This window comes from Gymnoscopelus braueri, assembly GCF_963280865.1.
Source record: "Gymnoscopelus braueri genome assembly, chromosome: 7".
Lineage (NCBI taxonomy): Eukaryota > Metazoa > Chordata > Actinopteri > Myctophiformes > Myctophidae > Gymnoscopelus > Gymnoscopelus braueri.
The window spans coordinates 40,687,901-40,703,020 of NC_137608.1; the positions used below are offsets into that span (position 1 = coordinate 40,687,901).

A 15,120-nucleotide genomic window follows, 5' to 3' on the forward strand; every position below is an offset into this window, starting at 1 on the left:
AGACAGGAGCGGTGCATGGCCATCCGTGTGCCTTTCTGCTGATGTGCTATGCAAAGAGAGACAGCTCAGCACTTCCAGCGTGGCTCTGTTTGAATTGGCTGAGCAGCAACAGCTCACCTCTGGGCTTCATGGCGCGGCCACTTAAAGCGAGGAGCTGCAGCCAGAATTATCTTTGTCCTTGGGGGAAGAAGAGAGGAAGTCCTCAAAGTGTCCTTGTGCGCCTGTGAGCTTGAAACACTGAAAGGGCTAATCGAACTCTTATCTACACCACAGTCTCTCTGTCAGTCATCCATACATGGAGTGTGATGGAAGGCGAGAGTTACTGCTTTCAGACTGATGAAGGTGAAAGAGCTGTCAGCAAAGTACCGCTGTGATTTTCAGCACCTTTATCACTACTTTTGCAACACTGCCAAGTTTCCTCCACACAACTCAAGAAAATATGCCATTGAGAACACCATGACCTGATTTCATTTATTTAAAAAATGATCTCCTGTAGTAAAATTTAATCAGAGAGTAAACATATAGGCTAGTTTCAATATTTGTATTACTGTAGCTCTATGTCTTACCATGGTCAAAAATAAGCTCTGTGTGAAAACCTTGACATTCATACATTATTATGCTGTATCATGTCCCCATGGCTTGTTTTTAAGCCGGCAAAACCTGCACTAGACATGCAAGGCAGTAAATTGTAAATTCCTTGCGTGTTCATCCAGCACAGAGAGAGAGGGAGAGAACACAGACAGTAGACAGACAGAGACTACAGACTCTCAGAGAAAGAGGGATGGGATAGTTTTTGTATTTCATAGCAAACGATAATGTCATAACTGCTGCATTGGAACGTATCCATACAAGATCCACCCTAGTTTAGTCTGCATGACTCCATGCAACCTAACAGATGGTTCACTGAGCTCAGCTCCAGCAAGGCTGTACCACTGCCAGTTTCATTACAGGGGTCCACTTGGATGTGAGACAAGTGCAAATACGTCTGCCACCCCCACAACAGCCACACCAACACAAGAAATATAAGTACAATTGCCAAGATGAACAGCACACAGCACACACTATTAAAGATCCTTAATTCCAAATATTTGCATTCATATAGACATTTTCACAGTTGACAAAATAAACATTCTAAATGGTTCCAAGTTTATTTCCTGTTGCAGTGTTTGTGAATATCAGTATCTGGCTGTTCCCTAGCAACCCAATTCCACTGACAAGGTCTATACTCTCTAGGAAGCCTGTGTAGCATAGCATAGTTTGAAACAGCGACTAATTATGGCACCATAAATAGTCAAATAAAATGGCAAAGTGTAGCATACTGATTGAGGAAAACATTATCTCATCTTGAGCATGCTGTGTCCACTTCTGAGGCTATTCGAAAATAAATAAATCAAGCACACTTTAAGCAATTCAATTCTGCCTGGTGCCGATTAAAACTCTCTCTAGACCAATATCAAGATAAAAAATATAGTTGTATGGACAGCTACAGTATGATGTAACAAAAAAGACAGCAAATCCAGCTTTTTTGATTCAAGAAGAAAGAAATATCAAATATGTTCCATTGAGGCTGGAAGTAATCAAATTGTCTACAGTAAATGTTAGGCAACATATGATCTTGATAAAAAAGAAAAGCAAGGACAGAATGCTGGTATCAAGTGTGTTGGCAGGGGGCCAGGTGTGGATAGACGCAGGAAGTAACGGCTGGAATTCCAACAATGCAGGCGGTCATTCGGTTCTCCAGTGTGTGATGCTGTTTCTTAAATACTCTATTGTGGGTAGGAAGCAGTTAGGTGCAGTCCTGTGGGTGTGAATGAATTATGATCGTTGGCTTACTACACAAACATAGTTTGATCTCTGAGTGATCTGCTACATGACCGGCCACTTTCAACTGTCATGATAAAAACTAGGTTATTGCTCTCTCTGTGTGCGTGTGCATGTGTGTGTGTGTGTGTCTCTCCTTTTCTCTCTCTCTCTTCATGTTATTCTCATTCTTATTATGTTTCGAATATCAGAGTATATCAGAATATCAGAGTGGGAAGATACTTTTCCCAGACTGCTTGACTCAGACCCAGCCGTGACTATAATAAATGCCAGCAATGGCAGATTTGAATTATGTCTGGCCCAAAATGTACATCACAGCCAAAGGAAGAGCCTGGCATGTAATTATAACACTGTTATAAATAGAAACACATGCCACAAAGAATCCATCACCTCCATTTAAAAATCACATTTAAGCTGAAGCAGACTACTACGTCAGTGTCAGCTTCTTTATAATCTGGGGGTGGGGTGTTGAACAATATTTGAATTTGTATAAATTGTACAATACAACAATTTTGTTGTAAAGCGTTATATCTTGAAACTATAACTACAAGTAGAAGCTAGAAAACAAATGGTGATGCACTCGAATGTTTCACTAACCATCAAATCTAATTATATTTTTTATGGGATGTACAGTAATTATCATGATCCTACAATAATAAACTCTTCCTGAAAATAAAACTGAAATACTATCACTGACGTCCAATAAAATTTACTTTGACTGAAGGATCACATGCTTTGGAACAGGCACAGTTTCAGAAGGTGACATTGTAATACGAAATTGAAATCAAAGCTCATCCGCTACAGTGAGTGGGGGGAGGGGTGGTTTTGATCAGGGTTTACCTCAGTATTCCAGGCTCTTCCTTCCAAATCTCTCTTCTCTAAACGATTATATGAATGACTTAGTGACTCTATGGTGCTTCTGTCAGCTGACATCCTTTGAAATCTCTGACATCTCAAGTCTGTTCAGCTGATACAATCACTCCAAGTTGTGGCTTTCATACAGAGGAACTCTGTCTACCCTGTAATGGGTTGCAAATTATTCTGCAACATCAAATATCCCCCCCCACATCAGATATTCCTCATTTTATAAACGACACATTTTAGTCACATTAAATACGTTTTAGTTTCCTCTCTCCATTTATGCCTTTGTCTACAGCTCCAGTCAATACTAACAGAGGGCTGTGGCTGCAGATGAGGCACAGCTGTGGACATCAAAACTGGCAAGTGAAAAACACTTGTGCTTTATCAGTGAGCTGACTAATTGGGCATTGCAAAAGATGGGAATAGATTACCCTGACACACGCCAGGGTCCAGGAAAGCCCAGCTGAAGTAAACAGTTCTCTTTCCTGCTCTGTGACGGCTGGATGGAGAGAGATGGTGGTTATGCTGGCGGTTAGAGGGGTCTCCCAAACCACAGAGCAGAAAGAAAAACACAGAGAAGGAAAACAAACCCATCTGACATCATTGAGTGGGCTCAACGCTGAAATGTAGGTCGAGATAAAAACATGCCTAAAACGTGCCAAAGTAGTTTCATGGCAAAGTATAAGGTTGTTAGCAGCTTGTCTGAACATAATGACATAATATAAACCATAAAAAAATAAACTGTACAAAGACTTGAAATTAAAAAGCATAACTAGAGACTGCCAAAACTAAAACTGTGTGGAGTAGGATTTCTCAGATAAATTATCATAATGGCCTTTTTGGACAAATTGTTTCTTGTGTGCATTTCAGGGAACTGGTTTACAACAAAGTAGTGATTTCTGCCACTGAAAGAGCTGTGATGATACATATAGGTGTTGGCTTTAGAAACCAGTAGGCTATGTGAACCAGAGGTTACCGTTTCAGACCATTAAGAGGGCACTGGCCTCACCAAAGTCATCAACTATGTACACAGCATGGGATGTTGTGATCTTCCAAATACAATTCTTCAATGTTAAGTCACTGTATTCACAGCTTGTACGTCTCACTGGGCATCAAACAGCACAGATGTAGACATCCTGCAGTGTCAGTGCTTGAAATGACCCCTTACGGAATGTCACACACCATACCGTGTATGTCTGTGTGTGTGTGTTTGTATGTGTCGCACACACACACACACGCACGCACGCACGCACGCACGCACGCACGCACGCACGCACGCACGCACGCACAAATGATAGATTTATATAATCGTTTTTTCCCCCTTTTTTTGCTAAATGTGAGTGTGGGACAATGCCGTCATTCAGTGAAGTTTATCATCCGATATTTCAATGTAAAGCCAGGATTACAGTCAATGCATTCAAGATAACATAAACCTTGCACCAATCTGTCACACCCATTGACTGTAGTAGGCTAGACTAGACGTTCCACCAGAGACACACTGCTGTGAAGTGTTGACTTGTTCTAGTGGAAACTTTTTTTGATTGAATGCTCAATACTTTATTAACTGTTTGTAAATAGTACAGTGGTGGTTCGATTATACAATGATGCTAAAAGGATAACACAAAAATCCCTAAGGGCATTACAGTGGTACAGTAGCTGCCCACCACCACGGAGGTTGTGGGTTCAAATCCACCGTGGTGCATCCGGCTTTGTCGAGCGTCTACAGTACACAAACACAATTGGCCCATGTTCAGGGGAGGGAAGCCAGGCGGGGAAGGTGATAATAGTCACTGCACGTACTCCTACAAGCTGGGGCGGCACATGTCAGCAGGGAGTGTTGGGCGGGAGGAGTATGATGAAGGTCAAGGTTCTACGTCCTTCCGGTTGGGGCTCCTCACTGGTAGGTCAGTCAGTAGGATACAACAGCAGTGACAACACAGAAATGTGCGTGGGGAGGAATCAATTGGCATAATGACTAAATTGGGGAGAAAAATGGGTAAAAAAAAAAAGAAGAAAAGAAAAAGAAAAAAAAAAGGGTCTTGTTTCCATTGTGGCCCTATAACTGCCATCAGTCCTTCCTTGTCCTTGAAGCTTTGATTTTAGCCTAGCCTGGTTCCAGACGAATCTGCCTTTGCAAAATTGCATCGCACTTTAGCCCTCGGCAGATTAGGTCTGGCCCCCTTTAATAGAGATTTCATTTCTCTCCCTCCGAAGTCGTGCGGGACCAATCAGGACCCAGTATCCAAATGTGGGCGACTGGGCGGGCTTATCACCTTATTTGGAGCAATGACGTACAAGGAAGCACTGCTCTGATTGGTTCGTACAAGGAAGCACTGCTCTGATTGGTTTAGGTCTAACCAATAGAGTCCGTTTGGATCTTTTTGTAACCGCCCCTTGGAAAAAAATCTATCGTTAATAGGGACCAGACTAATATCCACGCAGTGTGTCGTGTGATATTGTCTGGCCACGCGAGGCTAATTTTAGCCTACTTCGCCTACTTTGATGAAAATAGCAGATCTACAATCTGAGTTTGTATAGGTCTGCTATTTATGGCACTTGACTCTGTCGTATATGACATATGAGTATAAACTAGTAAAAGTGCTCCTCGGAGCACAGGTCAGGTAGGTTATTGTGGGGCAGCAATGTTCGGAATTTGCCAATCAGGATGGAATATGAAAAATCGGATGGATCCGTCTTGATCACTTGACGATTAGAGATAATGTGTACCGATTTGCGTGATGTTTGGACAAAATGTGTGGGAGTAATATAAAAAAATGGTTTTACATAAGGCTCTATAAAAGGCAGATGTGAAAAATGCAGGGCAAAGGTTTTTCCTTGGCCTCTCTAGGGAGTCTGCATACAAAGTTTTACACAGATCGGTGCGGTTATAGGTAAAAACACGAATCGGCCTGTTATAGCGCCACCATGAGGCTGATTTGCATTTCTTCCTCCGCGGGGTGGGAATGTGCGTGCAAAATTTCACAGAAATCGCACACTGGGTTCATTATTTGAGGCATTTTGTTCAAAACGGAGCACTCCTACAAACTTTGGAAGCCAATCTTAGCCAATCAGAATGGAATATGAAAAATCGGAAAGACCTGTTTCGTTAAATGACTATAGAGATACTGTGTACCGATTTGCGTGATTTTTGGACAAAATCTGTAGGAGTAATACGAAAAAAAAAGTTTTGCAAAAATCATCCACCTGGTGGCGCTATGACAGGCCGATCAGAGCAGAAGTTCTGCTCTGGCATCCAGGGAGTGTGTATGCACAGTTTGCTGCCATCAAGCCAATGGTGCCGGAGATTAGCTGTCCACAGACAGAATGACGGACGGACAGGGTGCAAAACAAAGTCTCGGCCAAACCTTTCGGCCTGGCGGAGACAAAAAGCATCCGTACAGTAGAAGAGGAGGAGGAGCGAGAGAGCGCCAGAGCATACGACCTATTGAAAGAGCTGAATCCAGAGAGGCGTTTCAGCCCCATAGACCCGTACGTACTGTCATCATCATCGTAGAGACCACTGTGTTGTGCTGGAACCGACACGACGTAAAAAGCAAAGCAGCCTAGTGTGGAGCAAATGAGAGCGAAAAGTACTCTTTTCTGTGGATTATCTCCGGAAGAGGACGTCCATTAGAAGAGGGGGGACCGCGTACTGGCATATTAGGGGACGTTTGACGTGGACTGGGGGATATTAACGGTAAGATAACCGTAAGAGAACGCCTTCTTCTCCTTCTCCTTCTTCTTGTTGCCTTGCCTGCCGCTGAGGTTATAGCTTCCATCACTGGCAGCTGTGTTGCCATGTCCGCTTACTATAAGCGACTTTGGGCTTCTTTTTCTGTAAAGTCGTTTGTAAATATTGGTGGTTGCGGTTTTTTGGGCTTGTTTCTAAAGTGTAGTCGCCTATTTGGGCTAATTAATATTTAAACCAGTGGTTCTCAAATATGTTCATGTCACGATGGACCCCCACATTCATGTATTTGTCCCCCCTAACCCCCATCTGAAAATGTTTTGTGCCAGATTTGTGGTGTTAGTTTATTCCACATTTTATTTCAAGATTTTTTGAAAACAGTAGATCTACAAGCATGTAGATCGGCCACACTTTAAACCTAACTACTGTTAAGTAGATAGGTTTAAAGTGTGGGCTAGTCGCCTCTCTTTGAATCTTTTGGGCTTGTTTTCATAGACCCGGTTGCTTGTTTCTCTCTCAAAACCTGGCAACATTGATCACTGGCTGCTGTCTGTCGTTCGTTGGTTCCGTTCATGGTGGTGGTGTTGAGGGGGGAGACACCGTCTTGTGTTGTTGGGAGTGGAACCGTTTGGTGTGGGGGGGGCTTTTGACGGCTAATAATTGATACTTCATTGCACTTAGTAACAAATAAATAAAAAGCTCCGTTTTGGCTGAAAAAAGTGTCACTTCTATCAGTTGGAAAATATACATATATGTATTTATATATATATATGTGTATTTTTCAAGTACTACTACTAGGCTATTCTTTGGAACGGAAACATCGCTGCTGTGATACATTTGTGTTGTTATCATCATCACATAGTTGTTGTCTGAACCTGGTGAATCAATGGTGATAGTCAGATGTTTTTAAAGAACCCGGCGCCCCGGGGTGGCGTTGCACCCCCGGGAGTCTCCTTCCCCCTTTTAACGGTTTCTCATTATGTTGCAAATGGTTAATTATTTTTTATAAGTCAAGAACACGTGCTACATGGCTAACTGGGGCTAAGTCAGCTAACGCTAGCTGCTAGAGACTATAGTCCCAAAGCACTGTCTTTATTCACCATGATGTCTCACACTAAAACAATATTGGAATGAACTGCAAATAAAATTAAATGGTTGCATAAATGATGTGTGCTATGGTGTGAATTATGTACAATTGGACATGTTTTACTATGTTAGCTGGTTTATCTGTCAGCTACGTTTGTAAACATTGGATCTAACAACTCCAAGTTGCCTTTGGCCAGTGGTTGTTGTTGTTGTTGTTGTAAGTGTTCGAATGCAAAGAATGTATTCGTTTTTCCTTTTAATGCTTGGAGAAAGGGTTTTTATCCGAATAGTCTATCACTAGCCAGTCCGCTAACTAGCCTCACGTCCAGTTGTTAGGCTGCACTCAACGTCAATGGATGGGTAGTTTGCTACAACATGTTAGCTAACGCTTGGATCGCAACATTCGTCGTTTGTTGACTTAACTTCTCGCTTACTGTATCTAATTTCCTTATATTAGCTTGGCTGCGGTTAACCCACTCCTGGATATCAACTATAATGGCTAACCAGTCTTAGTTAACAACAGCTTATAAGCTAATGAGAATGATAGGGCTTGTCTGTTAACACAGCGAATGTTTTTGTTGTTGTTGAACTGTAGCTATATGGGACCAACAAATAATACTGCTGTATTTGAAGCTGTAACCAAAATACATTAGCAAATACAGTGTAGTAACACTGTAGCCGTTGCAGCTGTCATTATGTCATACAGAACACCATCAGAAGGCTATTGCAAGAACTGTTTGTGACTATTATTACTCTTACTCAGTCACAACGCAACAGGACTCCTTGATTTAGGCTATGTTATGATGATCTGACCAATTAAGACTAATACATAAGCTTTATGACATGTGTCTGTGTCACAATTCATACATAATTATTAACCAGAACCACACCCAAAGGGATTGTCCCATTTACTTAAATATCTATGTTTTGAAAATGTCAGAACAAAACCAGATGCTCATTCACTCATTTATATATTCATTGTTGTTAGACAATTCTATTAATTGATATTCCCTGTTGAGAAACGGTGTTATCCAGATACTACTGAAAGCTAGTTGACACTGTATATCAGTGTCATATTCACTGCAATAGATGTGTATTATACATTCATGCATATTCACTCTGGTGATAGATTGTACGCTTATTCTTATACTTATTGATAGAATATACATAGCCCCTTTCCCACTACGTCCATAACATTTCTGAAGAGAAAATAGCCAGCAAAGGCACACGGCAGTGTACACTGTACAGTCAAGTTCACACATTGGTCTCCTTAATGAGAAGTTCTGTGTTGTGTCGTTTCAACATTAGTTTACTGTTACATTATGTAATGCTCGGGCGAGGTGTCTAAAGTACACAAGACTAGGCAATTGGGGATATAACATATACATTAGGATGAACAGAATTTGTCCCGCCTGCGTTCTCACTTGGATCCGGGAGGTCGCACTGCACTCCTTGTGTGAATAGACGCGTTATAACGTATCGTGTAGAAAAGCTCAATACATTTCAACTGTTGTTGAGGGCAGGTATGTGAGAAAGGGGCTCATAAAAGCCCTGTACATAACTGCAGTCTAGTGTGTTTGATTGGGTCGGCAGCAAATTTGACCCACATATGAAGATGTCATTATGTGTTTCCTGGTTCAAAACTGCTGCTGAGCCAATAAAACAAAACTATGGGAAACTGACTCGGAAACAGGTTTGCCACCTTTTGGAAACCTGGGACTACAGTTATGCACAGAGCATACTAACTCAGTGAGTGATCTAAGTCTATTTATTTTGAGCTATTTTATTGCTTTATTATTATCTAATGACTACGCTTACCTGTACCTAGCATGTGTTTCACGCTTACTGCTGTTGCTGATATGACACCTGAATTTCCCCTCAGGGCTCAATAAACGTTTATCTTATCTTTTTGTTTAGCTGTTGGTGTGTTGGCTTAATAGGCTAGTTAGTAGTAAAGGCACAACACTGCACTCTCTCAGCGTCAGCCAAAAGTGTACAGTATTGGGGAATATTGGTATGTAGATCTTGCTCATAAGATCTTGGTTAATACGGTCAGGAGCCTGTATTTTGTTGTTGTGTTAGGCTGAACAATCATCAGACCTGACAAAGACACACACAGGTCGCCTTAATAAAAAATGTTCTACTGGGAGCTACAGATCAGTTTGCGGACTTCCCTTCTTCTCCATTAGGCTGAACAACCCACGCCCAAGCAATTATAATGAAAGGCAAGGGTAATGAGATGAAAATGTCATTCAGAGCATATTTGAAAAGTAGTCAGAGACACTTGTGGTTATTACATTTGACCAGTTTCCTTTGTTTGGCATTTGAAATTAAACATTAGTCTTAAGGGCCTTTTAGCAAATCAATGATATTGGTTGATATCTGTTGTTGTTAAAATTATGTTCTTACTCAACACTCGGATAATTTTGAGCTAGTATAATTGGTGTGCTCGAAGAGAATCTCTGTATTACCTCAAATCCCACCCTGTACCATATGCTTCCGTTCTCTGTTAAATGGGGTCAGTTTTCATAAGGCTGGATTGAGATCACCCAGTCTGCTGCTAATCCACAGTGATGTGACATTAGATTGTTTAGCTGCCTTTAAGTTAAGGGCAGTCTTAAAAGAGTCTTTGGGGCACAGCACAGGTTAGAGCTCTGGGATAGAAAGAGTTAAAAGAGTGTGAATAGAGATCTCCAAAAGGGTAATGGGGGCAGAGATTATCCTGTGTTCAGTGTGGTACCGTTGGGAGACGTTTCCCTAGTCAATTTCTACTCATATTATGAAACAGGAGGCAGTTATGAAACTGGAAAGAAGGGGAGTGCTTTTTGTTCATATTATTGTCAGGAAGAGATGATTTGACTTGGGGGAAGATGTGAGAAGATGAGACAACATATCCCATCACATCCAATCACAGTAATTACTGCTTTTTAAAAGAACGGTAAAACAAATCTGGCACAGGCATAATTGTCAGAAATCCTCGCTTCTCATATGTCACTTAACAATGTTTTGGGTTTGTTCATTTCAAAATCTGAGAGCGTAAAACCACAATGTGTGACTAGAAATGGGGCAAAAGAGATCATCCTCAAATAGCACTTATTGTTTTAGATATGAGTAGACGGGGAGGGGAAGGGGATGTTGGTGTGCATGTTAAGTTCCACATGATGTCACAGCAGCTCAGACAATACAGTTCACTGCCAGTTAACGGCTACAGTCCGCACCGCTGGAGTACAGTATCAGCCAGACATCTAGTGTGTACTGAGCGGTTCTGCTGTTGCTTTGAATGAGGAATACATTCTTTCATTGGGTCATTCTCATTTTCATGGGCATTTAGTTCATTCAAAGCCTGGTTCAAGGTTTTGTTTTTGCTTGCATCGATGTGCACTCAGTCTGCAGCCATGCCATTTGTTAATGCCCCCTTCCAGAAGATAATCATGATTTCCATTCCACAGTCATTTGGGTATCCTTGCAATCTCTTACAGACGAGTCACACAAATGGCGATGCTTACTTACGTACAAGCCCTTTTCAAATTTCTCCATTTTTGAAATATTCAGCTGAAAACGATACTATATTTAATGTAGTATTTTTGGGGGCTACAAGAGGCTATACACTATACAGTGACTGTATAGCCTGCTGCTTAATTCAGCTGACCCTCTAAACATCAGACCTCCCCCCGGCCAGTCATCAGTTGGGGCACGTTGATGTAACTGTGGCATCATTGCTACTGTTACACTTTTGTGCACGGCCAGCCAGGTTTGCGCCTGGTAGCAGAGACTGCAAATGTGTAATCCTTCCTGACACCATATGCATGAAAGGATGAATCAGGCTTGTGGCTTGTGGGACTCCACAGGTGACACTGGCTAGTGGATGCCATCTGGTTACACTTCATGTTTCTATATTGCTCATATACAGTTTAGATTTTGGTTTCCTTTTCTTTTTGATTTCCCAGTATGGTCCACAGATACATAATGTGATTGGACAGTGGATAAGATTCTCAGAGGATCCATACTGGGGTGATGTGAATTCATGATAGGAACTGAAAGAGGGGGCAATATGAGGAGGTTTTGTGAAACTGCCGCCCAGCCACAATCCCTCCTTCCCAGCTTCTCACTTGCCTGAATGAGTAACAACAGCTGTCTGGTGTTTCTCGCTTGCTAGTGGAATGCACCTGGTAAGATGGCGTGCTTGGAGAATGTTATGGTTGACTCAAACAGAGAGGTGGCGTCGTATGATCCAACACAGCTGGTCTTCAGTAATGCTGCTAATGAGTCTCGCAATCACTGTGCCATTGAAGTAGACACACAGCCAGCCCAGTTCCGACTGCAGTACTCGCAGCTGATGCTGCACAGCTTTTGCTGTTCTCTGGCATCGCCAAAATGGGAAGGGAAGGCCCTCCTCGAGTCAGGTCATTTAAGGAAATTGCCTTTCTCTTATTGCCATGACAACGCAGAGCACGGTTCCTCCCATGCCAGTTCTCCCAAGTAGCCCACAGCCCGGCTTATGATTTGACCCCTATCTTGGAGGTTTCCTCATTCTATATATTTTTTGTCTATGACTGTCTGTCTCCCTTTCTTTGATTCTGTCTCTTTCTGTGTGGCATATTCAGGACACGGTTATAGAACCAAAACCCGTTACACAAGGGGGAAGGGGGGGAGGGAGTGTATGTTGGGGTTCAGCCCAGGGGTTAATGGGGTCTGGCAGCTAGTCTGATCCTGGGCCTGTCACTCTGGATCTCTCTAGGGCCTTGGCAGGATTTATGATGAGCAGTTTTCATTACAGCACATTGGCCAAAGGGGCTCCTTGCTTTAGTTTGGTGATTGAGGTCCTCAGTTGGTCCTCCATTGGTATCAATTCAAAGTGGAGAGACAGATGCACAGATGTTTGCTATTTAAAAAATTATAATCTTATTACATTTCCTGTTCTTTGATACAGTATGTTGTGTTTTGTTGCAACGATTCTCTGTTTTGTTGCCTTTTTTAAATGGTCCTTCAACATTCAATAGTAGACTGTTCTGTGCACAGTCAGCATCTGTATAATTATGCAGAGCCATCATCAAATTTTCTTTGTCATCAAAAGCTGGGCACTGAGTTTTAACTTTTCCGACAACAACCACTACAAAAGTTTTTCAATACTGTGGTCATCAAATACGTTATCCAGTGTTTCCCCTAGGTTGAAGTTGTAACTGTGGCGCGATTAAAAAAAAAAAAATATTTATACAAAATATATTATTATTATTATACAAAATATGAAGTCAGGTGTCTTTGAGATTGACAGTGTTGCGGAGTCATGGTGGCAAATACCACAAACAGCATGAAGTACTGTCTTCTTAATGTCTGTCTGTCTATATCAGTGGTACAAACAACACCACTGACCGCTTTTTCTTTTTCTGATGCACGCTGAGGAAGGCTTGACGCACAGGCTATGCCCGTGCCTTATTAATTAAAAAGTACCAGAAGGACTTCGGAGTGCTGGCTATTCATTGTTTTATACATTGTGAGCCGTGCACCCGATGAATGGAAAAACGAGCACATTCAGTGTGGTCGTTTGTATTTCTACTGCTTTCTTTTTCTCCCAAATGAAGTCAGCGTGGGTCGGATTCTGCAGCTAGTGTAGTGTTATCTTCTTACTGTATGGCAGGGGTGCCCACTGCCCAACCAGTCACCCACGGACTGATTACCAGTGGGCCGCAAGATTATTTCGGATAAATGATTTCATTAATTCGGAGGGGAGATTAAAAAAAAAAAACCCCATTGATGGTTATTGACTGCCATAACTACTATTGAGCTCGATGTATACTTCAGTGTATGGTGGTACCGAAAATAGCAGTTCTACAAGCTCTCTACAAGCTCACAATGCATTGCATTTTTTAAGGGAAGTTTATGGGGGAGAGGGAGGGGTCTTGCCTGCTGCGCTGAACCAACGTGGTCTGTCACAGTCTCTCAGCGTGACCAGAACGTGCACAACACAGACGCATCGGGTGGCAACGACGATGTTCATATTAAGTTGCTGTGTGCAGTATATGCACTCAAACCTCATTGTTGATCATTGTGTGATGTGATGAAAGCATTTGTTTTCACATCGGTAGGTCAGGAAATTAGTCTTCATTAGATTTGTTACTCTGTATATTTTTGGGGGTATAAATAAAAACAACTTCAACAATTTCAACATTTGAAGATTATACATTTTCATATTTGAATCATATTCGACTCCCGAATTTCATTCTGACAGCACTAGTGTTTGGGGTGAAATGGTTGGTTCCCGTCAAGATCTGTACCTAGGGCTGGGCCAAGTGAATTACGCGATTGACGATGGTCATCGAAACATAATAAAAAAGACAGCAATGATCGCCATTTTATAATGTTTTGTTGTCTGTTCGTGTGATAAGTGATTCCCACTACCGTTCGTCCGCTCGTTTTTGTTTCAACGTCCTGCATATGTGGAAGGTTTTACAACAAATGCATGGCTTTGCAAATAACTTGGCAACAAGACAGTGAGTCGCTAGGTGAATGAGTGTCTGCTTCTCTGTCTGGGTTTAATATAGCCACGTGTTCAACTTCTCTGTGTCCCCTATGCGTGTCTTGATCTTCCTGCAGAGTAGATCTCAATCTTATTGTTATAGGATTGGTGTCAATCTACAGGATGTACAGGATGACATCACAGGTGTCAACGGTGATGTGAAACGATGTGAGGTGGCGAGTACAGTAGGCAGGGTTAGAAGATTCCCCATTGTCATTTCCATGTGTTCCCAAGTCTGAGACATTGGAAACATTGGTTTTAGTGATAATAGGCTCTATGCACAGCAGACATATTGGCAAGAAATTGGACTGCTTCCTTACTTCCTTCACAGGTGTTACCAATGATACTGTGTTCCATTCTGGACAGACGGAGTCAGGCTGCTGCTGTTGTTGGCTCACTGGAAAGTCTCTGCTACACTAAATGGAACAGAGCCTTAATAAGTATTATTGGCAACACCTGTGAAGGAAGTAAGGGAGCAGTCCAATTGCTTGCCAATATGGCTTCCATGCATAGAGCCTTATTGTAATAATAGCATTAGAGTAGCACTAGGTGATAGCAATATGATTGATCACGATAATTCTTTGCACATTTATCAATGTTGATATTTATCATGATATAGTATTAGTAAACATTTGACTGTGCAAATATGGCTTGGTTTACAATATATTTAAACATTTAACATAGAATATTTTACTAGACTAACTTTAAACATTTAAGCCATATTCAAACATAAAAAAAAGATCTACAAGCTCACAACATGTCGCAAAATGGCTAAAAAAGGGCTAAAAAAGGGTCAGATGAACCTGGAGAGTGGCATTTGCGCTTTGTCGCTCCCTGTAGATGGCACATGCACGCACTAGGACAGGCCCCCCAGTGGCCTTAATCTGGTTTAATAATGGACAGTTTATGCAAAGTGAAAAAATGTTATGCAAATTGAAAGGGGAAAAAGTATCCTGTTCAAAGGCCAATCCCATGAGCAATATTTGTGCCAAGTTTGGAGGTAATTGCACAATTGGTCCTCTGTGGGAAGGCTTCCTGATTATAGTAGTGAGGTGTGTGTGTGTGTGTGTGTGTGTGTGTGTGTGTGTGTGTGTGTGTGTGTGTGTGTGTGTGTGTGTGTGTGTGTGTGTGTGTGTGTGTGTGTGTGTGT

The 15,120-nt window shown here is 41.9% G+C and overlaps 1 protein-coding gene across 1 annotated transcript in view; it reads left to right on the forward strand.

The window, feature by feature from the left end:
* Window positions 1-6,217: 6,217 nt before the first annotated feature.
* ncor2 (nuclear receptor corepressor 2) overlaps window positions 6,218-15,120 on the forward strand; it is a gene marked incomplete at its 3' end in the record, with an annotated part of 66,836 nt that continues 57,933 nt past the window's right edge. The window contains exon 1 of the mRNA XM_080433598.1: window positions 6,218-6,379. The remainder of the gene's footprint in view (window positions 6,380-15,120) is intronic.